This window comes from Scyliorhinus torazame, chromosome 8 (assembly GCF_047496885.1).
Source record: "Scyliorhinus torazame isolate Kashiwa2021f chromosome 8, sScyTor2.1, whole genome shotgun sequence".
In the NCBI taxonomy this organism is placed as follows: Eukaryota; Metazoa; Chordata; class Chondrichthyes; order Carcharhiniformes; family Scyliorhinidae; genus Scyliorhinus; species Scyliorhinus torazame.
Window position 1 is genome coordinate 246344637 of NC_092714.1, and position 26163 is coordinate 246370799.

The window sequence follows — 26163 nt, forward strand, 5'->3', positions numbered from 1 at the left end:
CTTCACTGTCTTCAGGGGATGTCCCGGAGGACTGGAGAATAGCCAATGTTGTTCCTCTGTTTAAGAAGGGTAGCAAGGATAATCCAGGGAACTACAGGCCGGTGAGCCTTCCTTCAGTGGTAGGGAAATTACTGGAGAGAATTCTTCGAGACAGGATCTACTCCCATTTGGAAGCAAATGGACGTATTAGTGAGAGGCAGCATGGTTTTGTGAAGGGGAGGTCGTGTCTCACTAACTTGATAGAGTTTTTCGAGGAGGTCACTAAGATGATTGATGCAGGTAGGGCAGTGGATGTTGTCTATATGGACTTCAGTAAGGCCTTTGACAAGGTCCCTCATGGTAGACTAGTACAAAAGGTGAAGTCACACGGGATCAGGGGTGAGCTGGCAAGGTGGATACAGAACTGGCTAGGTCATAGAAGGCAGAGAGTAGCAATGGAAGGATGCTTTTCTAATTGGAGGGCTGTGACCAGTGGTGTTCCACAGGGATCAGTGCTGGGACCTTTGCTCTTTGTAGAATATAGAAATGATTTGGAGGAAAATGTAACTGGTCTGATTAGTAAGTTTGCAGACGACACAAAGGTTGGTGGAATTGCGGATAGCGATGAGGACTGTCAGAGGATACAGCAGGATTTAGATTGTTTGGAGACTTGGGCGGAGAGATGGCAGATGGAGTTTAATCCGGACAAATGTGAGGTAATGCATTTTGGAAGGTCGAATGCAGGGAGGGAATCTACAGTGAATGGTAGAACCCTCAAGAGTATTGAAAGTCAAAGAGATCTAGGAGTACAGGTCCACAGGTCATTGAAAGGGGCAACACAGGTGGAGAAGGTAGTCAAGAAGGCATACGGCATGCTTGCCTTCATTGGCCGGGGCATTGAGTATAAGAATTGGCAAGTCATGTTGCAGCTGTATGGAACCTTAGTTAGGCCACACTTGGAGTAGAGTGTTCAATTCTGGTCGCCACACTACCAGAAGGATGTGGAGGCTTTAGAGAGGGTGCAGAAGAGATTTACCAGAATGTTGCCTGGTATGGAGGGCATTAGCTATGAGGAGCGGTTGAATAAACTTGGTTCGTTCTCACTGGAACGAAGGAGGTTGAGGGGAGACCTGATAGAGGTCTACAAAATTATGAGGGGCATAGACAGAGTGGATAGTCAGAGGCTTTTCCCCAGGGTAGAGGGGTCAATTACTAGGGGGCATAGGTTTAAGGTGAGAGGGACAAGGTTTAGAGTAGATGTACGAGGCAGGTTTTTTACGCAGAGGGTAGTGGGTGCCTGGAACTCGCTACCGGAGGAGGTGGTGGAAGCAGGGACGATAGTGACATTTAAGGGGCATCTTGACAAATACATGAATAGGATGGGAATAGAGGGATACGGACCCAGGAAGTGTAGAAGATTGTAGTTTAGTCGGGCAGCATGGCCGGCACGGGCTTGGAGGGCCGAAGGGCCTGTTCCTGTGCTGTACATTTCTTTGTTCTTTGTTTGTTGTTCTTTGTTCTCCACTGCATGGCATTGACTGGCAGCCATTTGCAGCTTTATTATTACATTCGTAAATATATGTCCGTTTTTATTTATGTTTTGTTGGATTTAAATACGATGAATATATCTGATGAAGGTGCTTATCTGTAAAAGAATGTGTGCAAAGGAGTGTCTGTTCCAGTGTTGGTGCAGGTGCTGAAGGCTGTGACTCTTTTTTTTTAATAAATATTTTATTGAAAATTTTTGGTCAACCAACACAGTACATTGTGCATCCTTTACACAATATTATAACAACACAAATAACAATGACCTATTTTATAAACAAAAAATGAATAAATAATAAAAAACAAAAATGAAAACTAACCCTAATTGGCAACTGCCTTATCACAAGTAACACTCTCCAAAAATATAATTTAACAGTCCAATATATAATTATCTGTCGCAACGACCTATACATATTATACAGTATATATTAACAACCCTGAGAGTCCTTCTGGTTCCTCCACCCCCCCCACCCCCTCCCCCCCCCCTCTCCCCCCCCCCCCCCCCCCGATCGATCCTGGGCTGCTGCTGCTGCCCTCTTTTTTCCATTCCATCTATCTTTCTGCGAGGTATTCGACGAACGGTTGCCACCGCCTGGTGAACCCTTGAGCCGACCCCCTTAGAACGAACTTAATCCGCTCTAGCTTTATAAACCCTGCCATGTCATTTATCCAGGTCTCCACCCCCGGGGGCTTGGCTTCTTTCCACATTAACAATATCCTGCGCCGGGCTACTAGGGACGCAAAGGCCAAAACATCGGCCTCTCTCGCCTCCTGCACTCCCGGCTCTTGTGCTACCCCAAATATAGCCAACCCCCACTACTTTTGAAAGCACCTTTGTCACCCCCATCCAAAACCCCTGTAGTGCCGGGCATGACCAAAACATATGGGTATGATTCGCTGGGCTTCTTGAGCACCTCGCACACCTATCCTCTACCCCAAAAAATTTACTGAGCCGTGCTCCAGTCATATGCGCCCTGTGTAATACCTTAAACTGAATCAGGCTTAGCCTGGCACACGAGGACGACGAGTTTACCCTGCTTAGGGCATCTGCCCACAGCCCCTCCTCGATCTCCTCCCCCAGCTCTTCTTCCCATTTCCCTTTTAGTTCATCTACCATAGTCTCCCCCTCGTCCCTCATTTCCCTATATATATCTGACACCTTACCATCCCCCACCCATGTCTTTGAGATCACTCTGTCCTGCACCTCTTGTGTCGGGAGCTGCGGGAATTCCTTCACCTGTTGCCTCGCAAAAGCCCTCAGTTGCATATACCTGAATGCATTCCCTTGGGGCAACCCATATTTCTCGGTCAGCGCTCCCAGACTCGCGAACTTCCCATCCACAAACAGATCTTTCAGTTGCGTTATTCCTGCTCTTTGCCACATTCCATATCCCCCATCCATTCCCCCCGAGGCAAACCTATGGTTGTTTCTTATCGGGGACCCCACCAAGGCTCCAGTCTTTCCCCTATGCCGTCTCCACTGTCCCCAAATCTTCAGTGTAGCCACCACCACCGGGCTTGTGGTGTAGTTCCTCGGTGAGAACCGCAATGGGGCTGTCACCATAGCCTGTAGGCTAGTCCCCCTACAGGACGCCCTCTCTAATCTCTTCCACGCCGCTCCCTCCTCCTCTCCCATCCACTTACTCACCATTGAAATATTAGCGGCCCAATAATACTCACTTAGGCTCGGTAGTGCCAGCCCCCCCCATCCCTGCTACGCTGTTAGAATCCCTTCCTCACTCTCGGGGTCTTCCCGGCCCACACAAAACCCATGATGCTGTTTTCAATCCTTTTTTAAAAAGCCTTCGTGATCACCACCGGGAGGCACTGAAACACAAAGAGGAATCTCGGGAGGACCACCATCTTAACCGCCTGCACCCTCCCTGCCAGTGACAGGGATACCATATCCCATCTCTTGAAATCCTCCTCCATTTGTTCCACCAACCGCGTTAAATTTAACCTATGCAATGTGCCCCAATTCTTGGCTATCTGGATCCCCAGGTAACGAAAGTCCCTTGTTACCTTTCTCAACGGTAGGTCCTCTATTTCTCTACTCTGCTCCCCTGGATGCACCACAAACAACTCACTTTTCCCCATGTTCAATTTATACCCTGAAAAATCCCCAAACTCCCCAAGTATCCGCAATATTTCTGGCATCCCCTCCGCCGGGTCTGCCACATATAGTAGCAAATCGTCCGCATACAAAGATACCCGGTGTTCTTCTCCTCCTCTAAGTACTCCCCTCCACTTCTTGGAACCCCTCAACGCTATCGCCAGGGGCTCAATCGCCAGTGCAAACAATAATGGGGACAGAGGGCATCCCTGCCTTGTCCCTCTATGGAGCCAAAAATATGCAGATCCCCGTCCATTCGTGACCACGCTCGCCATCGGGGCCCTATACAACAACTGCACCCATCTAACATACCCCTCTCCAAAACCAAATCGCCTCAACACCTCCCACAAATAATCCCACTCCACTCTATCAAATGCTTTCTCGGCATCCATCGCCACTACTATCTCCGTTTCCCCCTCTGGTGGGGCCATCATCATTACCCCTAACAGCCTCCGTATATTCGTGTTCAGCTGTCTCCCCTTCACAAACCCAGTTTGGTCCTCGTGGACCACCCCCGGGACACATTCCTCTATTCTCATTGCCATTACCTTGGCCAGGATCTTGGCATCTACATTTAGGAGGGAAATAGGTCTATAGGACCCGCATTGTAGTGGGTCCTTTTCCTTCTTTAAGAGAAGCGATATCGTTGCTTCAGACATAGTCGGGGGCAGTTGTCCCCTTTCCTTTGCCTCATTAAAGGTCCTCGTCAATACCGGGGCGAGCAAGTCCACATATTTTCTATAGAATTCGACTGGGAATCCATCCGGTCCCGGGGCCTTTCCCGCCTGCATGCTCCTAATTCTTTTCACCACTTCTTCTACCTCGATCTGTGCTCCCAGTCCCACCCTTTCCTGCTCTTCCACCTTGGGAAATTCCAGCCGATCCAAGAAGCCCATCATTCTCTCCCTCCCATCCGGGGGTTGAGCTTCATATAATTTTTTATAAAATGTCTTGAACACTCCATTCACTCTCTCCGCTCCCCGCTCCATCTCTCCTTCCTCATCCTTCACTCCCCCTATTTCCCTCGCTGCTCCCCTTTTCCTCAATTGGTGTGCCAGCAACCTGCTCGCCTTCTCCCCATATTCGTACTGTACACCCTGTGCCTTCCTCCATTGTGCCTCTGCAGTGCCCGTAGTCAGCAAGTCAAATTCTATATGTAGCCTTTGCCTTTCCCTGTACAGTCCCTCCTCTGGTGCTTCCGCATATTGTCTGTCCACTCTCAAAATTTCTTGCAGCAACCGCTCCCGTTCCTTACTCTCCTGCTTCCCTTTATGTGCCCTTATTGATATCAGCTCCCCTCTAACCACCGCCTTCAGCGCCTCCCAGACCACTCCCACCTGGACCTCCCCATTATCATTGAGTTCCAAGTACTTTTCAATGCACGCCCTCACCCTTAGACACACCCCCTCATCTGCCATTAGTCCCATGTCCATTCTCCAGGGTGGGCACCCTCCTGTTTCCTCCCCTATCTCCAAGTCCACCCAGTGTGGAGCGTGATCCGAAATGGCTATAGCCGTATACTCCGTTCCCCTCACCTTCGGGATCAACGCCCTTCCCAGCACAAAAAGTCTATTCGCGAGTAGACTTTATGGACATAGGAGAAAAACGAGAACTCCTTACTCCTAGGTCTGCTAAATCTTCACGGGTCTACACCTCCCATCTGCTCCATAAAATCTTTAAGTACCTTGGCTGCTGCCGGCCTCTTTCCAGTCCTGGACTTCGACCTATCCAGCCCTGGTTCCAGCACCGTATTAAAATCTCCCCCCATTATCAGCTTTCCCATCTCTAGGTCCGGAATGCGTCCTAGCATCCGCCTCATAAAATTGGCATCATCCCAGTTCGGGGCATATACGTTTACCAAAACCACCGTCTCCCCCTGTAGTTTGCCACTCACCATCACGTATCTGCCCCCGTTATCCGCCACTATAGTCTTTGCCTCGAACATTACCCGCTTCCCCACTAATATAGCCACCCCCCTGTTTTTCGCATCTAGCCCCGAATGGAACACCTGCCCCACCCATCCTTTGCGTAGCCTAACCTGGTCTATCAGTTTCAGGTGCGTTTCCTGTAACATAACCACATCTGCCTTAAGTTTCTTAAGGTGTGCGAGTACCCGTGCCCTCTTTATCGGCCCGTTCAGCCTTCTCACGTTCCACGTGATCAGCCGGGTTGGGGGGCTTCCTACCCCCCCCTTGTCGATTAGCCATCCCCTTTTTCCAGCTCCTCACCCGGTTCCCACGCAGCTGTATCTCCCCCAGGCGGTGCCCCCCCGCCCATCCCCTCCCATACCAGCTCCCCCCTCTCCCCAGCAGCAGCAACCCAGTAATTCCCCCCTCCCACCCCCCCCCGCTAGATCCCCCGCTAGCGTAATTACTCCCCCCATGTTGCTCCCAGAAGTCAGCAAACTCTGGCCGACCTCGGCTTCCCCCCGTGACCTAGGCTTGCACCGTGCGACGCCCCCTCCTTCCTGCTTCTCTATTCCCGCCATGATTATCATAGCGCGGGAACCAAGCCCGCGCTTCTCCCTTGGCCCCGCCCCAATGGCCAACGCCCCATCTCCTCCACCTCCCCTCCTCCCCCCCATCACCACCTGTGGAAGAGAGAAAAGTTACCACATCGCAGGATTAGTACATAAAACTCCTCTTTCCCCCCTTTTTAACCCCCCTCTTCGCCCCCCACATTCGCCCCACCACTTTGTTCAAACGTTCTTTTTAATAACCCGCTCATTCCAGTTTTTCTTCCACAATAAAAGTCCACGTTTCATCCGCCGTCTCAAAGTAGTGGTGCCTCCCTCGATATGTGACCCACAGTCTTGCCGGTTGCCGCATTCCAAATTTTATCTTCTTTTTATGAAGCACCGCCTTGGCCCGATTAAAGCTCGCCCACCTTCTCGCCACCTCCGCACTCCAGTCTTGATAAACGCGGATCACCGCGTTCTCCCATTTACTGCTCCGAGTTTTCTTTGCCCATCTAAGGACCATTTCTCTATCCTTAAAACGGAGGAATCTCACCACTATGGCTCTGGGAATTTCTCCTGCTCTCGGTCCTCGCGCCATCACTCGGTATGCTCCCTCCACCTCCAACGGACCCGCCGGGGCCTCCGCTCCCATTAACGAGTGCAGCATCGTGCTCACATATGCCCCGACGTCCGCTCCCTCCGCACCTTCAGGAAGACCAAGGATCCTCAGGTTGTTCCTCCTTGCGTTGTTCTCCAGTGCCTCCAACCTTTCCACACATCGTTTCTGATGTGCCTCATGCGTCTCCGTCTTCACCACCAGGCCCTGTATGTCGTCCTCATTCTCGGCTGCCTTTGCCTTCACGACCCGAAGCTCCCGCTCCTGGGTCTTTTGTTCCTCCTTTAGCCCTTCGATCGCCTGTAGTATCGGGGCCAACAGCTCTTTCTTCATTTCCTTTTTGAGCTCTTCCACACAGCATTTCAAGAACTCTTGTTGTTCAGGGCCCCATGTTAAACTGCCACCTTCCGACGCCATCTTGGTTTTTGCTTGCCTTCCTTGCTGCTGTTCTAAAGGATCCACTGCAATCTGGCCACTTTCTCCTCCTTTTTTCATCCGTATCCAGGGGGGATTCCCTTCTGGTTTACCGCACAGTGTTTTTAGCCGTCAAAATTGCCGTTGGGGCTCCTATCAAGAGCCCAAAAGTCCGTTTCACCGGGAGCTGCCGAAACGTGCGACTCAGCTGGTCATCGCCGCACCCGGAAGTCCAAGGCTGTGACTCTTAAAAACAAATTGAGGCAGAGGAGTCATTAAACCTTTTAACACTATTGTTTCATTTTGGAGAACCAATGCAAATGATTTACGGTATTTACATTCAGAATCTGAAAATTGATTCAAGGGAAAAATAATGAATGCATTTAGAAATGCATTTCACAAAGCACATCATCGCACCATCCCCCGTGTGACACTACACCATTCAGAATCTCATCCCACAGTCAAATATGACACCAAGGTTGTGACCAGGGTAGGTTTTTGGGGATGAACAGGAGGGAAATATCCTATTTTGCTGTCCTTCAGTTATCAACAACAGTTTCTGTTTTTCCAAAGCAGAAAATCATGAATGTCAGAACCCTTTCTTTGCCAGCAGTGGCTGAAACGCAAGACCTGGGGAAGGGCTTGAACTAGCCTATAATCGGGGGAGGAGGTAGAGGCTAGAGGCAGTTATGCTAATGTGGAACCAGGCAGTTTCTTCCTAGATCCACAGGAAACTTAGTTTTAGCTGGTGGCTGCAGGGCTGATGAAAGTCCTGAGCAAGATTGTTACCTATCCTGCTCATTCAAAGCTGATTAGGTGGAGGGGTCTTTTAACAGCTCTCCGATTAATGAATACGGGGGACCTAATGACTGTTTTAAGTGACCCCCCTAAATAATATACCCAATTGATTTAGAAGTGTGCCAAACACCTGCTCATATTAGACAGATCATTTCACTTCTAAATATAGAATAGTGTTTGCAGCTGACCTCAAATAAACCCGTCTATGAAGATCTTTGAAGATTTGGATTTCACCTTCCCCAACATCAGTTTAAATCTGGCTCCAAGTCAAGTGGATCCTCTGGTGTCCAACAGCAATGATGTCATCAATTAGAGTAAGCAGCCAATCCTCTTGAGTCATTCTCACGGACAGCAAAGCAGGAAGTAAAAAACACAATCACTTCATTTTTCACTTTCACAGATAGTGAAATAAATGATCATAGAACATAGAATTAGCAGTGAAATGATCTGTGTCTAATATGAGCAGGTGTTTGGCACACTTCTAAATCAATTGGGTATGTTATTTAGGGGGGGGTCACTTAAAACAGTCATTAGGTCCCTTGTATTCATTAATCGGAGAGCTGTGAAAAGACCTTGAAAACAATGTGGAAATCCTACCATAATGAAGACATTTGACATCGAACAAATATAGTATTATTCTTTTGGTAAGTCTGTTTATCTGTAATTATGAACTTATCATGCCATTAAAACCCCAGCTGCACTTGATTCAACAAGATATAATGGGAGGGATTTTATGGCCCTGCTCTTTGGCAGGATCTTTCAGTCCCTGGAGTTTTGAACCGCTCGCTGCATTTTCCTGCCCGGCCCCAAACCCCACAGCAACGGGGCTGTAAAATTCTGCCCAATGTTTTCAAGGCTTTCTGCAGTGAGATAAAGAATGTAACAGTGGAAGTTCTCATCAATTCAATGATCTCTGATAGATTGCCGTCCAAGAGGACCTCAGCAACTCCCCCTCTACAGAACCATTGAATCATTGACAGCAACTTCTAGATCTATCGGGTGGCACCGTAGCACAGTGGTTAGCACTGTCGCTTCACAGTGCCAGGGTCCCAGGTTCGATTCCCGGCTTGGGTCACCGTCTGCACGGAGTCTGCACGTTCACCCCGTGTCTGCGTGGGTTTCCTCCGAGTGCTCCGGTTTCCTCCCACAAGTCCCGAAAGATGTGCTGTTAGGTGAATTGGACATTCTGAATTCTCCCTCCGTGTACCTGAACAGGCGCCAGAGTGTGGCAACGAGGGGATTTTCACAGTAACTTCAATGCAGTGTTAATGTACGCGTACTTATTGTCATAATATACACCAGTATATCATGGTGCAGACACACACACTGATGGACACACAGCAAGACCAATCAACACACACAACACCGCAGCCAATCACCAGTTAGAGCACACTCACTATAAAGACAGAGGGCATCAGTTTTTCTGCTCATTTGGGATGCAGCCTCTCAGAAGGACAGAGCTTACAGCTTACAGCACAGATCTTCACCATGTGCTGAGTGCGTAGACTGGTTAGGATAGGCATAGGTCTTTAGTTTAATCTAACATCGTGTTAACCCACAGTGAAAGTATGTTCAGCAGTTTCTAGCTTAATAAAATAGTGTTGTACTATTTTACGTGTTGGTGGCCTGTATGTGTTCCATGGATCCAGAGCACCCAACACATCACTTGTGACAATAATGAAGATCATTATTATTATTTCCATGATTAACTGCCCATGTGCAGTCTCCAGGAGTTGTTAGTTTCAGGAGAGTCATGAGCTTGGCAGTTTTGTCATCATTATTGCCACAAAATCGGGCCAACTAAAGCACTCAAATTCAGAAAGTGTAGGCTGAAGCCATTATCTTTTTCCTGAGATAAAAACAGAATCATTGAGCTAAGGCTGGTGTCTTAGCAACTTAATAGTTGATATATGCTGGGATTTTCCATTTGTCTGGTTATCTGACGGTGATGTCGACCCAGTAACTGCCCCCGCCCCACACGCCCATCCCCGCTCCCCAATTGTAAATCATGCTGATGTTAAATGCGAGGGTATCCCAAAACCCAGAAGGGTAACTTGGAACACTGGTTCACAGTGGTGCATGTGTTTTCTTTTGGTATAATGTGAGGAATGGCCTCGTCATTGTGTGAACAGTTAATGAAGAATATTTATTAACTTTAAAGCCAGACAAAAACACACACAATAAGCAGGATTGCAATGCATTATGGCACCTAAGTGTACACACATACGTTCACATGAAACTATCCCTTAGTCCTCAACTACCTGTGTTTACCTGAACTCTGAGACACCCCTTTTCATGAACAACATTCCATTTTTGAGAAAGGTTATGAGCTAAATCCAGCAAAATAATCACCACAAGCAGGTTAAGATAGCCACGCCTGGGAAACAGACATCCGCTTCAATGAAGGTGGAAAATGGCTCCTTTCTCTGGGAGACTCTAAATCTGCAACTTGCTGCCATTCTGATGTTAGCTCTCTCTCCCTTTTCCTTAGTTAGTGTTCTACCGTTATACTATTTCTTTCCCTTTGATATTATTCGCCCTGTGGAGTTGGATTTTGGCAGGTACGTATTAATTTCCTTATCTCTGCACTTTGTTTTTTAATCTTAATTTTTCCTCTTCTTTACACCCCCGCTCCATTTATTTTAATAGAAATGAAATTCAGGGGTTGTTGAGCATAGAAGGAGAAAACCCATGTTGATTACTGTTAGAACCCGGACACCCTTTTTTAAAAATAAATATTTTTATTAGTTTTTTCAAAATGTTTTACATAATTTACATTACATATATTTAATTAACATTTAACAATCCCTTCCTCAATCCAAAACAATTCATCAAACTAACTACCCCCCTTATAGCTGCTGACTGAGGCTAATTCCTTAAAGTGAGATGTGAATGGGCAGCATCTCGTGTGAAATCCCTCCTCATTTCCTCTTGAGCTAAATTTAACCTTCTCTGGGCTTGGAAACTCCATTTAGTCTCCCAGCTATACTGTGGTACAGGGTGGAGCAACTGACTTCCCAATAGGGACCGCCTCCTCGCCACCAGTGAGGCAAAGGCGAAGACATCTGCCCCTGCCCCTGTCTGGAGCTCCAGCAAGTCCGACACCACGGATATGGCCCCAAGGGGACTGGGTTTTAGGCCCAACTGTAACACTGCCAACATGGTGCTAAAGAAGATGTTCCAGAACTTCCTCAGTTTTTGGCACGACCAAAACATGTGCACATAATTGGCCGACCCCCCCCCCCCCCCCCCCACCTTTCACAAATGGCCTCAACCCCTTTGAACAGGCGCCTCATTCTCGACCTCGTCGAATGTGTTCTGCGAACTACCTTCTATTGTAGTAGTGCCAACCTTGCGCACGAGGTCGATGCATTTACCCTCCATAAGATTTCGCACCACCGCCCTTCCTCCAACGCCTCCCCCAATTCCTACTCCCATGTGGCCTTTGCCCTATCCAGGGATTCTGATCCTGCTTCCATAACTTTCCCATAAATAACCGAGGTAACTCCTCCTTCTATCCCTGACACCATCAATACCTCTTCCAGCAAAAATGAAGTGGATAGAACCTGGACACCTTTGAGAGCTGGATTTACAATTTCTAACACACATATCCAAGAAGCCTGAAGTGCTCGGTGTTCTTTACCGTGTGGGGAAGTTATTTGGTTTTGTGTAGTCCAAATTCTGACAATGTTTTTCACCACAAAGTGTCTTTCTCTGAATATCAGTTTAGAATTAAATGGACCTGAATAAAACTCATAGATGGTCAGTCCTCTGGAGGTCTCAATCCACTGTTTACGGTCAACTGAGGGGAGGTCGTAGAAAAGTGTGCAAATATCCAAACAAATCCATTTGAAAGAGTTTTATATTACCACTTGGTAAGTTCTGTTTTCACTTCCAGAACTTTTTCACCTTATTTTCTTAGTTTATTGCTGTTTTGTGTTGATTGATGTCATTTTCAACTTGTACTCCATTATTTTATCTGAACATGTTTTGTCTTCCCATTTACTTCTTTCTGATGAGAGTTTTTATTTCTTATATGTTCGCTATATGTTGCTCAGTTTGTTCACTTGACCATTATGTTCACACAGGCATTAACCCATCAACTTCAGCATTTGAACGTGAAATTAACTGATCAGAATCCTACACTGAACCTTCCATTGCCCTTGATCTGCATGCTTTCCTTTCTGTTTTGTTGCTTTGTAACTCATTTTATTTTGATCAATGTTTTTCATGTCAGTTTTTCTGCCTTTTGTTCATTTCATTAAGTATTCTGCTATGGAGGGAGCTTGTGTAGACAATGACAAGCAGGTATCACCACACATCACTAACAAGACATAGCAAGCAATCCTTTTGTCCTGTCACTTCAGCTGGGATGCTGTAAGATTTAGATGTTATACTTTTTCTTACATTGTTCTTATATTGTAGCATTCTTACTTTTATTTGTGGCGAAGATAGGGGGCAGGATTCTACATCCCGCCACACCCGTTTTCTGGTGTGGCGAGCCCCCGCTTGGCAGTGGGATCCTCCGTCCCGGCAGCCGGCCATTGGGGTTTCCCATTGAGGCCACTCCCACGGTGAAATCCGCGGGCGTGAGTGCGCTGCCAGCCAAGTGGAAGGTCACGCCGACGGAGAATCCCGCCCTGGAGATTTACTGGGCTAATACCTGAGATAGGAAGGTTATCTTATGAAGAAAGGCTGGACAGGCTTGGTTTATATCCGACGCCTGGGAAATCGTATTCTGATTCAGGGAAGGTGGAAAACGGCTCCTTTCATTTGGGGACTAAATCTGCAACTTGCTGCCGTTCTGATGTTACTTGTCTCTTGCTTTTCCTTAATTAGTGTTCTACAGTTATACTATTTCTTTCTCTTTGATGTTATTCACCCTGGATTGTGATGCATGTAGGAAACTTTTATATATATTGAACGGAATTCTCCAGTCATTGGGATTCTCTTTTCCTGCTGGCAGTGCATTCCCGCTTGCAGGTTTCCCGGCGGCATGGGGTGGCTTCAATGGGAAACCCCATTGACAAGTGGCAGGAAGATATAATCCCGCCACCAGTGACTGACATGTCACCGGGAAACACCCGGCTGGGAGACCGGAGAATCCAGTATTATGGGCGTCATTCTCCGACCCCCGCCGGGTCGGAGAATGGCCGTTGGCCGCCGTAAATCCCACCCCCGCCGAAGTCTCCGGTACCGGAGATTGGGTGGGGGCGGGAATCGGGCCGCGCCGGTTGGTGGGACCCCCCGCTCAATTCTCCGGCCCGGATGGGCCGAAGTCCCGCCCAGAAATTGCCTGTCCCTCCGGCGTAAATCAAAGCTGGTATTTACTGGCGGGACCAGGCGGCGTGGGTGGGCTCCGGGGTCCTGGGGGGGGGCGCGGGGCGATCTGACCCCGGGGGGTGCCCTCAAGGTGGCCTGGCCCGCGATCGGGGCCCACCGATCCGCGGGCGGGCCTGTGCCGTGGGGGCACTCTTTCCCTTCCGCCTCCGGCACGGCCTCCACCATGGCAGAGGCGGAAGAGACTCTCCCCACTGCGCTTGCGCGGGAAACTGTCGGCGGCCGCTGACGCTCCCGCGCATGCGCCGCATTTCCGCGCCAGCTGGCAGGGCAACAAACGCCATTTCCGCCAGCTGGCGGGGCGGAAATCCCTCCGGCGCCGGCCTAGCCCCTCAATGTTGGGGCTCGGCCCCCAAAGATGCGGAGCATTCCACACCTTTGGGCCGGCGCGATGCCCATCTGATTGGCGCCGTTTTTGGTGCCAGTCGGCGGACATCGCGCCGTTGGGGGAGAATTTCGCCCCATGTGTCTGTTGCAATCAGGGCCGTTGGCCGCCGTGAATCCCGCCCCCGCCGGTTGCCGAAGTCTCCGGCACCGGATATTCGGCGGGGGCGGGAATCGCGGCGCGCCGGTTGGCGGGCCACCCCCCGCGATTCTCCGGCCTGGATGGGCCGAAGTCCCGCCGATAAATTGCCTGTCCCGCCGGCGTGGATTAAACCACCTTTTGAACGGCGGGACAAGGCGGCGTGGGCAGGCTCCGGGGTCCTGGGGGGGGGGGCGGGGCGATCTGGCCCCAGGGGGTGCCCCCACGGTGGCCTGGCCCGCGATCGGGGCCCACCGATCCGCGGGCGGGCCTGGGCCGTGGGGGCACTCTTTCCCTTCCGCCTCCGCCACGGTCTCCACCATGGCGGAGGCGGAAGAGACTCCCTCCACTGCGCATGCGTGGGAAACTGTCAGCGGCCGCTGACGCTCCCGCGCATGCGCCGCCCGGAGATGTCATTTCCGCGCCAGCTGGCGGGGCAACAAAGGCCGTTTCCGCCAGCTGGCGGGGCGGAAATCCCTCCGGCGTCGGCCTAGCCCCTCCATGTTGGGACTCGGCCCCCAAAGATGCGGAGCATTCCGCACCTTTGGGGCGGCGTGATGCCCGTCTGATTGGCGCCGTTTTTGGGCGCCAGTCGCCGGACATCGCGCCGTTTCGGGAGAATTTCGCCCCATGTCATGTTATTAAAAGAACTTCGGCTAAATTATCCAGATTATGGGCAGGATTTACCGACCACCCCGCCACGTGGTTATCAGCGGCCCGCCAGCCGGATCTACCAGTCCTGCCGTTGTCAACAGGACTTCCTGTTGACTGCACCCTCGCCACCAGGAAACCCATACACCGGCGTGGGACCGGAATGTCCCGCCGACATGAACCGCCGGTATATCCCACCCCATATATCTGTGATTAAGGGGTTAACAGCCAGGCAGGCTCTGATGTCACTCACAGGAGGGGTTGGATCTGGTTTTGAGTTTCGGTTTCAGCCCTGCCCTCTGTCTGTTGTGTTGCGTTTCAGTTTTAGGGTGCTGTGGGAGGAAACTGGAATATCCAGAGGAAAGCCATGAGACATGGGGAGAACATATAAACTCCACACAGCCAGTGACCCTAGGCTGGATGTGACCCCGGCCCCTGGCGCTGTGAGGCAGCAGTGCTAAGCACTGTGCCACCATGCTGCCCCTGTTTTTTTACATTAAGGGAACTGCATAAATACCAGTTGATGTTGCTTTCTTTATGCTCTGGGAACATTAGTTCAAATCCAACTATGGCAACTGATGCAATTTAAATTCAATTAATAATAATCTGGGAATTGAAAATTCCCAAAATGGAGAGTAAAGTGTTTGCGCCGTTGTGAACGCTGTCGTGTTTCACGACGGCGTGAAACGGGCACGGGGACGACCGTTTCCGTCCCCCACAGAGGGCCAGCATGGTGCTGGAGCGGTTCACGCCGCTCCAGCCTCCCTTCCCAGTGCCAAATGGGAACCTCGCCAACCCATGCATGCGCAGTTGGGCCGCGCCAACCTGCGCATGGGCGAGGGACTTCTTCAGTGTGCCGGCCCCTAAGCGACATGACGTAGGGATTCAGGGGCCGTCCGCGTAACAAAGTAGGCCACGGGGGGAGAGGCCGGCCCGCCGATTGGTGGGCCCCGATCGCGGGCCAGACCCCATCGGAGCCCCCCCCCCCCCCGGTGAAGGAGCGCTTTTCCCCGCCCCATAGGCCGCCCCCCCGACCCTTCGCGCAGAGTTCCCGCCGGCAGCGACTAGGGGTGAACGGTGCCGGCGGGACTCTGCCGTTTCCGCACGGCCGCTCGGCCCATCTGGGCCGGAGAATCGGCGGCCTCACCGATTCCTGCGGCCCGCAGCCGGCGCCGTGTGAAACGCGCCGGCACAAATGGCACTGATTCTCCACACCTCGGAGAATCGCGCGCTGCCGTCGGGGCGCATTTGCGGCGATTCTCCGGCCCGGCGCGGGTCTCCTAGAATCGCGCCCTTAGTCTTAGTAATGCTGGCCATGCAACTATTGTCATTTTTAAAAAAAAAACCTTTGGTTCACTAATGTCCTTCAGCGCAGGATATTTGCCACCTTCACATAGTCTGTGGTTAAATGTGACCCCAGACTCACAGCTATGTGGTTGATTCTTAACTGCCCTCCGAAATGGCCCAGCAAGTGATTCAGTTCAAGGGCAATTAGGGATGGGCAACAAATGCTGCCCTTGACAGCAACACCCACGTCCCATGAAAGGATAGCATGATGGGCCAAGTGGGATGGGCCAAGTGGCCTCCCCCTCTGCTGCGACAATCTCTGATTTCACGACTGTTTTAAATTTGTTTTGAAATAACCTCACTCTGCCTCTGCAAGTTTAAATAATCGCTGATAAAGCAAACAGCTTTAAACATCATTGAAGTAAAGTACAGGAAGGGAAGATTCCTTGTGTAAGCTAAGGCAACAAAATCGTAAGCCATATGTTTATAAATGGGTTTCTTATTTTGTCACATGCGCTGACAGGTTCTTAACATGTCAAACTTTTCAAACAGAATGGTAGTGTTTGCTATATTGTTTCAATGAACTTTATTAATAACCCAATGAGTCTAAACTCTCCCCAGCAGGATGTTGCTCGAAAGAGGAACAAATCACAAAGCATCTCAGTTCTCTGGAAACAAAGACTTTAAAAGAACAGGAGATTTTAAAAAGAAGTACATCGGAAACTTGGCATATTTAACAAGTTGAAGTTTAGCGTGATAGACAGGAAAGGACTTGTATTCGGTAACTTTAAATACCTCAATTGTGGAAGGGATCGTTTAATGTTTAATAGGAAGAATGTTTGAAAAGGAAGAATGTAAAAAGATCTGGAGAAAGGACAGGAGAATGATATTGGAGTAGACAGCTCCACTTGAACACAGGCACAATGAGCAGAATTTTCCTAGCCCTGTGGAAACTGGTTTGGCAGCAGGTGGATCGGGAAGCCTGGGGGAAGCTACCTTGGGATAACTCCACAATCACTTCCCACCTTCGGGGAATTTCCCAAGATAAGGCTGGGGACAAAGGAGGTAGCCTGCTGAAATGAAAATGAAAATCGCTTATTGTCACAAGTAGGCTTCAAATGAAGTTACTGTGAAAAGCCCCTAGTCGCCACATTCCAGCGCCTGTTCGGGGAGGCTGGTACGGGAATTGAACCGTGCTGCTGGCCTGTCTTGGTCTGCTTTCAAAGCCAGCAATTTAGCCCTGTGCTAAACAGCCCCTGCTTCATGGAGGCGAGCTGCTAGTCAGGCAAATTTAGGCCCCATTTAAAGGTGTCAGCAGTTTCCCTCTGTTGGAGTGCCCCATCCCACCCCCTCCAATTAAAACAGCGATTAGCGCTGCTGCTTCACAGCGCCAGGGTCCCAAGTTCGATTGCCGCATGATTCACTGTCTGTGCGGAGACTGCACATTCTCCCTGCGTGGGTTTCCTCCGGATGCTCCGGTTTCCTCCCACAAGTCCTGAAAGATGTGCTGTTAGGTGAATTGGACATTCTGAATTCTCCCTCCGTGTACCCGAACAGGCGCCAGAGTGTGGCGTCTAGAGGCTTTTCACAGTAACTTCATTGCAGTGTTAATGTAAGCATACTTCTGACAATAATAAAGACTATTATCACTATTAATTGCAGAGCCAGGCAGCTCTTTGGAGATGGCCTCCTGGCTATCAAAATCATGGGCGAAATTCTCCGACCCCCCGCCGGGTCGGAGAATCGACGGGGGCTGGCGTGAATCCCGCCCCCGCCGGTTGCCGAAGTCTCCGGCACCGGAGATTCGGCGGGGGCGGGAATCGCGCTGCGCCGGTTGGCGGACCCCCCCGCGCGATTCTCCGGCCCGGATGCGCCGAAGTCCCGCCGCTAAAATGCCTGTCCCGCCGGCGTAAATTAAACCACCTACCTTACCAGCGGGACATGGCGGCGCGGGCGGGCTCCGGGGTCCTGGGGGGGGCACGGAGCGATCTGGCCCCGGGGGGTGCCCCCACGGTGGCCTGGCCCGCGATCGGGGCCCACCGTTTCCGCCAGCTGGCGGGGCGGAAATTCGTCCGGCGCCGGCCTAGCCCCTCAATGTTGGGGCTCGGCCCCCAAAGATGCGGAGCATTCCGCACCTTTGGGGCGGCGCGATGCCCGTCTGTTTGGCGCCGTTTTGGGCGCCAGTCGGCGGACATCGCGCCGTTTCCGGAGAATTTCGCCTCAGATGTGCCATATCCCAGTGAAGGAGCTGCCAGAACGAGAGACTGCAGACACAGCCAAACCCTGTGGTTCCCCATCCACACCGATGCAACTGTGGGCCTCTTCATTCTCAAATTTGAAGAAATCACTCGATAGCACGTCCTGGTGGCAATACAAGGGTGGGTCCTTTGATTGAACCTCTCAACTCGGGAAACTGTCTTTCAGCTTTAATAAGAACATGGAGGCAGCCAATTTGGAAGCTACATTCAAAAACATTGCATTGGCAGATGCCCAGGTGTCAAGTGAGGGCTCGGGTCGTCCATATGGTACCAATTTCTGCTGGAGTATTCAGCCCAATGTATCAAATGGCCTCTTTGTGTGCTACCATTTCTATAATAACTTGGGCCTGCATAGTTGTAATCTTCCACTATTGCCTGTCACCATTGTTTCACTTGCTAATTGGATCTTGAAATTAACATACACAAAGAAACAACTTGTGTTGCAGAATAACTGTTGCTCAACTCATAGCATTCTTTTACGTGGGCAAAAAATACCAACACTGAATAATTATAGCAAATTATATGACATAAGGAGGGGTGGTGAGACCTGTTGGCATCACTGTACCTTGACCTGGATCTCGCTCACTAGACCCCCACTGGGAGCACTGCTAACTGCCCTACTCCACCCTCCACAAATATGTACCAGTGTGGGGGCTGCAGCAAGGGTTTTCATTAAATTTTCTTCCCATTGACCCTGCTTATCACCTTTCCCCCACAGGACCTGATGGAAAGTGGTGATGTGGATGTCCAGGTCGGAATTTAATGGGATCCTTGGAGGTGGGTTGGAAGCCGGGAGTGACCTGACAATCAGGAAGGGAGGTGGGGAGATGGATTGTCTCTCAACTTCCCAACACTGTGGAATTCTCTTGGTGGCAGGAAGGTTGGAGGACAGGCCTCCTTCCCAGAGGCCATTGGAGGTGGGATATTGTCCTTTAAGCATGGCTCTGGATACTGGTGTTCAGAGGGGCTTCCAGAGTGCCACTTCAACCTGTCTTCAAAAGATTTCTAGGATTGCTCGAGCAACATTCCAGGCGAGTGGCGGTGTCTGCACGGGGCACAAACTTGCTGTACTCTCCCAAGATGATAGGATTTGTGCTCTTACCGCTGGCATCCCACTTTTTTGTAGCTTGTTAGCCAGCTGGCTCAGACCGCTGCCATCCATGCCGAGCTGCTGCAGGTTGAAGTTGGGCCTTCTAGGCTCAGAGCTGCTCAAGGCCATCTGCTGCCTCCTCCAATGAAGGTCAGCGATCTTCTACCAGCCATGCTGCAACCATTGGTGCAAGACTGGGCAGGGACTCTATGTGAGGCAAGAGTACCCGCAAGAAAGGCACTAATGGTGCCAGAAATGCACAAGGGTGATTAGCCGAGGCATGTATGTAATATTGGATATTTTGTTGAATCACGTTGATATAGAATAGTTGTTTTTTCATGGCTTTTATTTCAGGAATGTGACAAATATGGGGCTGGATTCTCCATTATTGGGACTATGTTCCCACGCCAGCGTCAAAACGGTAGTTTTACTCCTGAAAATCCTGGATCAAAGGGACACGAATTCCTAGCCACGACCCGGTGTAGATCTCGTAGCTTTTGCTGCAGACACGGGCCCCCGCACTTCCGGGTCAGAGGCCACACAGAAACATTTCCCGGCCGCCTATAAGGCCCCCACTGGCCTCCGATCGGCCAGCCCCCGACCAGAGCGGCCACGGACTGAGTCCGCAGCCACCACACGAGTAATCCCGACCGGCTGGAGCACATTAGTTCCACGCCGTCGGGCCTTGGCTGGTCGGGAGCGGAGGATGTCGGAGCGGGCCTCTAGCAATGGCGGGGCCTGCTGAATCGGTGAACCGGCGCCGGTCCCAATTTCTTGCGGGAACATGGATTCACCACCCCCGTGCCGGCCGCAAATTCGGCGCGAGGGTGCGGTGAATCCAACCCATGGTCTTGTAACATAGGGATGATAATTTGTTGGACTGTTGAACAATTGGGATCTGGGGTTGCAGTCACCTAAACAAGAGTTGCATTAGCCAGCCATAGTTGCCTCCTCCTCCTCTTCACCCTCCTCCTCTTCCTGAGGTAGTCACCAAATTCAAGGTGTCGAGGATGGACAGGATGTGGAGAAACCAACAGACCGCCCCAAATTTGGATATCCACTCCAATGGGCACTGGAGGGCTCCTCCGGAGAGTCGAAGAACAGGAACATTTGCCTCAGCATTCCAATGTTTGCAATCTTTCATCCATCAGCAAAACCTTTATTGTACCCATGCTGGCCATGTGTGTGTGGGCTGAGGGGGGGAATCATAAGCCTGGTGTGGAGTGAACCGATCTTGCTATTCAGCAACAGTCCTTAGGTTTAACATGGTGGCAGAAAGATTATTGTGACAACAATCTGGCGCAGAATGCACACATCATAACAGCTGCCAGGATAGTAGGCATTTGCCTGCATGAATGAAATGAAATGAAAATCGCTTATTGTCACAAGTCGGCTTCAAATGAAGTTACTGTGAAAAGCCCCTAGTCGCCACATTCCGGCGCTTGTTCGGGGAGGCTGGTAGGGGAATTGAACCCGTGCTGCTGGCCTGCCGTGGTCTGCTTTAAAAGCCAGCTATTTAGCCCTGTGCTGAACCAGCCCCATGATGGGCTGCATAGTCGCACAGCAACTTGCAACATTCAATGAGTGTTAACCTTAGCACTTCCAGAGCATCTCAGCATTGAGATGTGATACCTGCACAGCTAATGTGTGCAGTCGATGGCACCCTTCACCATGGGGAAGCCCACTATCCTGGCAAAGCCACAGGCACACTTGCCTGCTTCTGTCTGTGCAGAGAGAACACAATGAAATCTCCCCCCCCCCCCGTGACATAAAGAGCCTTGTTATCACCCTGCTGCAGGCATGAATGGCAAACTGGGAGGTATTCGATAGGCCATCTATTCTAGCCTGGACACACTGCTCCTCGCTTAGGCAGAGGTTAGAAAAGTGCTCCCAGAAGATGCCAGGTGAATAAGGCCTTGCACTGAGGATCACGCCTTCTTTCTTTGCTGTCTTTGCAGCATCTCCCTCTCATACTCACTCAAGGGGGGGCTGCTACCACAGCACTCCTATCTCAGTGCACATTATGTGCCCGGAACCTACACAGGCACAACCAACAACCTCTTAATGTGCAGCCCCGGCAGACTTCATCAATTGTAACCAACCAGACAGAACCAGTAGTAAATAATCAGCATCTGACCAGCAAGTTGATGTTGAACTCTTTAAATAGCACTGATGGAGGGCACTCTTTGCTGCTCAATACTATGTGAGGCTAAGGGACGGTGTTAATTGGAATGGCAAAGTCCAACATGACAAAGTTAAAGGCAGCAAGTCAGCTTTGGACACTGACTAACATATGCCTACTCTGTTTATTTCTGTTGCATGCTTGCAATGTCCATGCTGATGCCCTCACCAAAACTATGAAAGTGAAATTATGGGCACGAGGATTTTGCATACTCACATTGCTAACAATTCCTTCCAGGTGGAAGCCATTGTCGGGACTGGTTTTAAAAGAATAGGCAAAGCAATATTATTCAAGGCTCAATTCTGCATCATTAATCACCCATGACCTTGAGCAATAGAACCATTCGCAGAATGTGACAGCACATGTCTTTATCCTCTCTCTTCAATCATCTTATCAAATAATGTTATCTTCACCTTGAAGGAGTCAGCAACAATGTAATTGGTGCAGCTGCCTCAGTCTATGGGCACAATAACTTGAGAAATATTTGCTGATTTCAAACAGACCCAGAATATAAATCGTAAGAAACCAATAGTTTGGATAGCTTTGATATGTGGCCAGGTCATATCATATCATTTTTATGGCACATTGCAATTTTTTTAAAATAATGGCATTAACTTTAAAATGACCAAGACCATCAAGATTGTTGCCTTCTTCGGATGATGATTTGACTGGAACATTTTTGAACTCATATTTAATGTAATGCCTCTGAAATATTTAACAGATGTATAAAAATCTTACATTATAATGTCTAGACATTAACCACATACCTGCATGATGCCCCATCCCCCGGAGCTGCTGAGGGAGGTCATGATGCCCAGACGAGTTGGTGTTAGCAAAAAGGTTTCTTTCCGCGGAAAAGAAGAAGTTAATTTGATGAATGTAAAGACTTAGACCAGCTGCCAAAAGAGGCACAAAAATTGACACTATAAATCAGAATGGATTGCTCATAATGCACTATTTGTAGCATGCTTCACTTATTAATACCATGCAATGTGACATATTCTTTTAATCTGGAGGGGCAAATCAAACACACAGAATGTGCTTAAATTACTTCCTGAATTGGAAGGAGTCTCGATCAACCACAAAGATAGATATCTATTTTAAATATACCAATTATAACCTGAATTTTTGTCTCCTTTTGTTCCCCAGTCCTGACAGTGAAATCCCCCCCAGGACTTAACTCATCAGAGAGTCGAAGAATTAATGAACATTCGCCCTATCTGGACAGAGCCGTGTGGTAGGCCATTGTGTTAATGTAAACCAGGTGCCAACAGCTAGAAAACAGCGGAAGACTGCCAAACATGATCCACAAAAATGACTTGCATTCACATAGCACCTTTCACGAGGTCAGGGCCTCCCAAAACGTTTTACAGCCAATGAGGTCATTTCAAAGTGCAGTCAGTACTGTTGTACTGTCGTCAGTTTGAGCAAAGCAAGTCCCCACAAACAGCAACGTGATAATGACCAGATTATCAGTTTGTTTTGAGTGACACTGATTGGGGGGTAAATGTTGCTTCGGACAATGGCGATAGCTCCTCTGGCCTTCTTTAGAATCATGCCACGGAATCTTTTGTCTCCAACTCAGAGGGACTGGGCCGTGGTTTAACATCTCATCTGAAAGCAGCGAGCTGGATTCTCCGTAGCCCGACGCCAAAATCGTGTTCGGCAATCAGGAGGACAATGGATTTTTGTGCCGAAATCGGGGCCGGTGGCGGTTTGCCGCCGGTCAGCCACGCTCTGCCCCCTCCAAACTGCCATCATTGTGATGCCTGGCGCATCATCGGCCAGCCCACCCATGATGCTCCGACTCGATTGGCCGAGTTCCCGACGGCGCGGGACACGTGTGGTCCCTAGGGAACCCTGGTGTGGCGGCTGCCGACTGTTTAATAATAATCTTTATTGTCACAAGTAGGCTTACATTAACACTCATAGAATCATAGAATTTGCAGTGCAGAAGGAGGCCATTTGGCCCATCGAGTCTGCACCGGCCCTTACAAAGAGCACCCACGTATCTAACCTATCCCCATACCCCAGCAACCCCCACTTAACATTGTTTTTTGAACACTAAAGGCAATTTATCATGGCCAATTCACCTAACCTGCACGTCTTTGGACTGTGGGAGGAAACCGGAGCACCCGGAGGAAACCCACGCAGACACTGGGAGAATGTGCAGACTCCACACAGACAGTGTCCCAAGCCGGGAATCGAACCTGGGACCCTGGAGCTGTGAAGCAACCGTGTTACCCACTGTGCTACTGTGCTGCCCATGTTATGGGGGGTGGCCAGCTGTTGAGCCTGCAATGTACGGAAGGTTGAAGGTCCTGGGGTTAAATTTGAGCCTCTCAGGCCTCATCGACATAACATAAAGCAAGCTATGGCTATCAATTAGTCATCCCAATGCAGGGCAGCATGTTTGGGGCCTCCGTCAGCCTGCATGTCAACACTGGGTTAGCAAGAGAGTCAAGGGTCAAGGGTATGCTGACAGGATCCCATTATATTGCTGTGGAGGCGGAGAATCACTCCTGCTCCTGGCTCCACAGTAAATTATGGTAAAGAAAATCGGGGCGGGATTCTCCGCCAGAATCAGGAAACGCGTTTGGGCAGGGAATCCGTTCAGATGCCGAAAATGTGGCGGGTGCCAGTTTCACGCCAAATCACAATTCTCCATCGCCTCGACAGCAGCGTCAATGCATTCCAGAACGTACGTACAGTGAACACCATTTGCATATCATTAGTGGGCCCAACCCGGTATTCTCCGAGGCCTTCGCCATTCTCTACCTTCACCGGGGCGAATTCCCGACGGCGAGGCTCACTTGTGCTTTTAAATATAGTGAAACTGGCGCTGTGGCTGATGAGGCAGTGGGAGGTAGAACGCGGAGAGACGTGACCATGGGCTGCCGGGCTGGACACTGGCTGGGCTGACTGGGATGGGGGCGGCCCAGCCAGAGCGGAGGGGGGTTTGGTGACAGGGGAATGGGCCGTGAGGCCGGGGTGACCTCCCACGGGACTGGGACAGTGTCTAGGCACCGACCGCCATTGCCCCAGTCTGCAAGGCAGCCATCTGGCTGCACACCCCACTGACCAGCCACCTTGGCCCAGGTTCTGCAGAGTGACACCAGCCTCTTCCACCCCATCCCCCCGCACCCCAGCCCCCACTCCACCACTCCCTGCATACCAACCTCCATCATCCCCACACCCCACCCTCCAGTATACCCTGCCCCAACCGGCCGCCACCCGCCGGGGCATCAGACGACCCACCCAGGGCCACGCCCACTGCCGCCCCTACGGGGGTGCCAGACGGGTGCTGTAGATTACACTGTTGGCAAGGGCAGCTGATGGTACCCCTGGCAGCAGGGTCGGGTGCCAGGGTCACAGGCCCCCATGGTGGGACTGACAGGGCCAAGGGTGTGGGATGAGGGTGGGTGGACATGTGGGAGAAGGGTCCGTAGTGCCAACCAGGGGCCACCATGTAGCTAGTTGGACCTGATTGGGCACGGGGCTATGCACCCCTGGTGGGAGGCGGTGTCGTAGTGGCATTGTAACTGGACTAGTAATCCAGAGACCCAGAGTACTCTGGGGTCCCAGGTTCAAATCCCTCTACTGCAGATGGTGAAATTTGAATTCAAAAAAATCTGAAATTAAAAGTCTAATGATGACCATGAAACAGTAGTCGATTATTGTAAAAGCCCATCTCGTTCACTAATGTCCTTTAGGGAAGGAAATCTGCTGTCCTTACCTGGTCTGACCTACAAGTGACTCCAGACCCATAACAATGTGGTTGACTCTTAACTACCCCTCAAGGGCAATTAAGGTTGGCAATAAATGCTGGTACAGCCTGTGACACCCACATCCCATGAATTAATAATTCAAACATGCTAATATGTTGACCATTCACCCCCTGCAGGCAATGGATATTGGAATACAACCAGCAATGGTGGCCTTCCTGCTTGTTGCTGTCGACCTGGGGGATGCCCTGCGGCTGTACGAGCTGGAGCTGCTCAAAGAGGAGGAAACTGCAGCAGCGGAACAGCAGGCAGCTGCTGAGGATGGATAGACGGCCACCCAACAGGCTGAGGAGGAGCAGGTGCAAAGGAGGCCCCTCATGTGTACCGGCAGCACCTGTCATTTGAGGAGCTGCCGGACCGGTCATGCCGGCGAAGACTCCGGCTGAGCAGGAGGACAGTGCGACATGTCTGCCAGATTGTGGGGAATGGGGGAGGACACCCACTTCGGAGGCAATCAAAGTGACGGTCGCCCTGAACGTTTACGCCACGGGATCCTTCCAGGCGTCGAGTGGGGACCTGTCTAGGATTTCACAGAGCTCGGTGCACAGGTGAATCCGCATTGTCATGGAAGCCCTATATACCCAGTCGGCACAATACATCCATTTCAATGTGAACCGAGCCCCCCAAGATGCCCGGGCTGCGGTGTGCGCCAGACGGTGCCCCAGGAGGCTCTTCACTAAAGTGCTCAACCGAGGCGAGATTCTCTGGGATGGTGGAGGGTGTTGGAGACAGCTGTGATGGGAAATTAATGTCCACATCAGAATCGAGCTCCGGGGTGTCCTGGGTTTCAGGCATATGCGTCAACTCTGTGTCGGTATCGTCGTCGCTGCTCAGCAAGGCGGGTGGGGGTGGGAGGGTTGTGCTTGTGGCATTGGCTGTGGCTGGGGGCAGGGGACACCGGAAGGGTCCGCCCTATCACCAGCAGCTCCTGCAAGACACGACGCATGATTAGACCGTGGGCCTTGAGTGGGGCGTGAGGGTTACTGTGGGGGCAAGGGTGGTGTGGGAGGGAGGGTGGGGGCTGTGGTCAGGATGGGTGTGTGGGTGAGGATGGTGTGGGGCTGAGGGTAGGAGTTGGGTGAGGATGGTGTGGGTGAGGGTGAGTGTGGGTGTGAGGGTGGTGT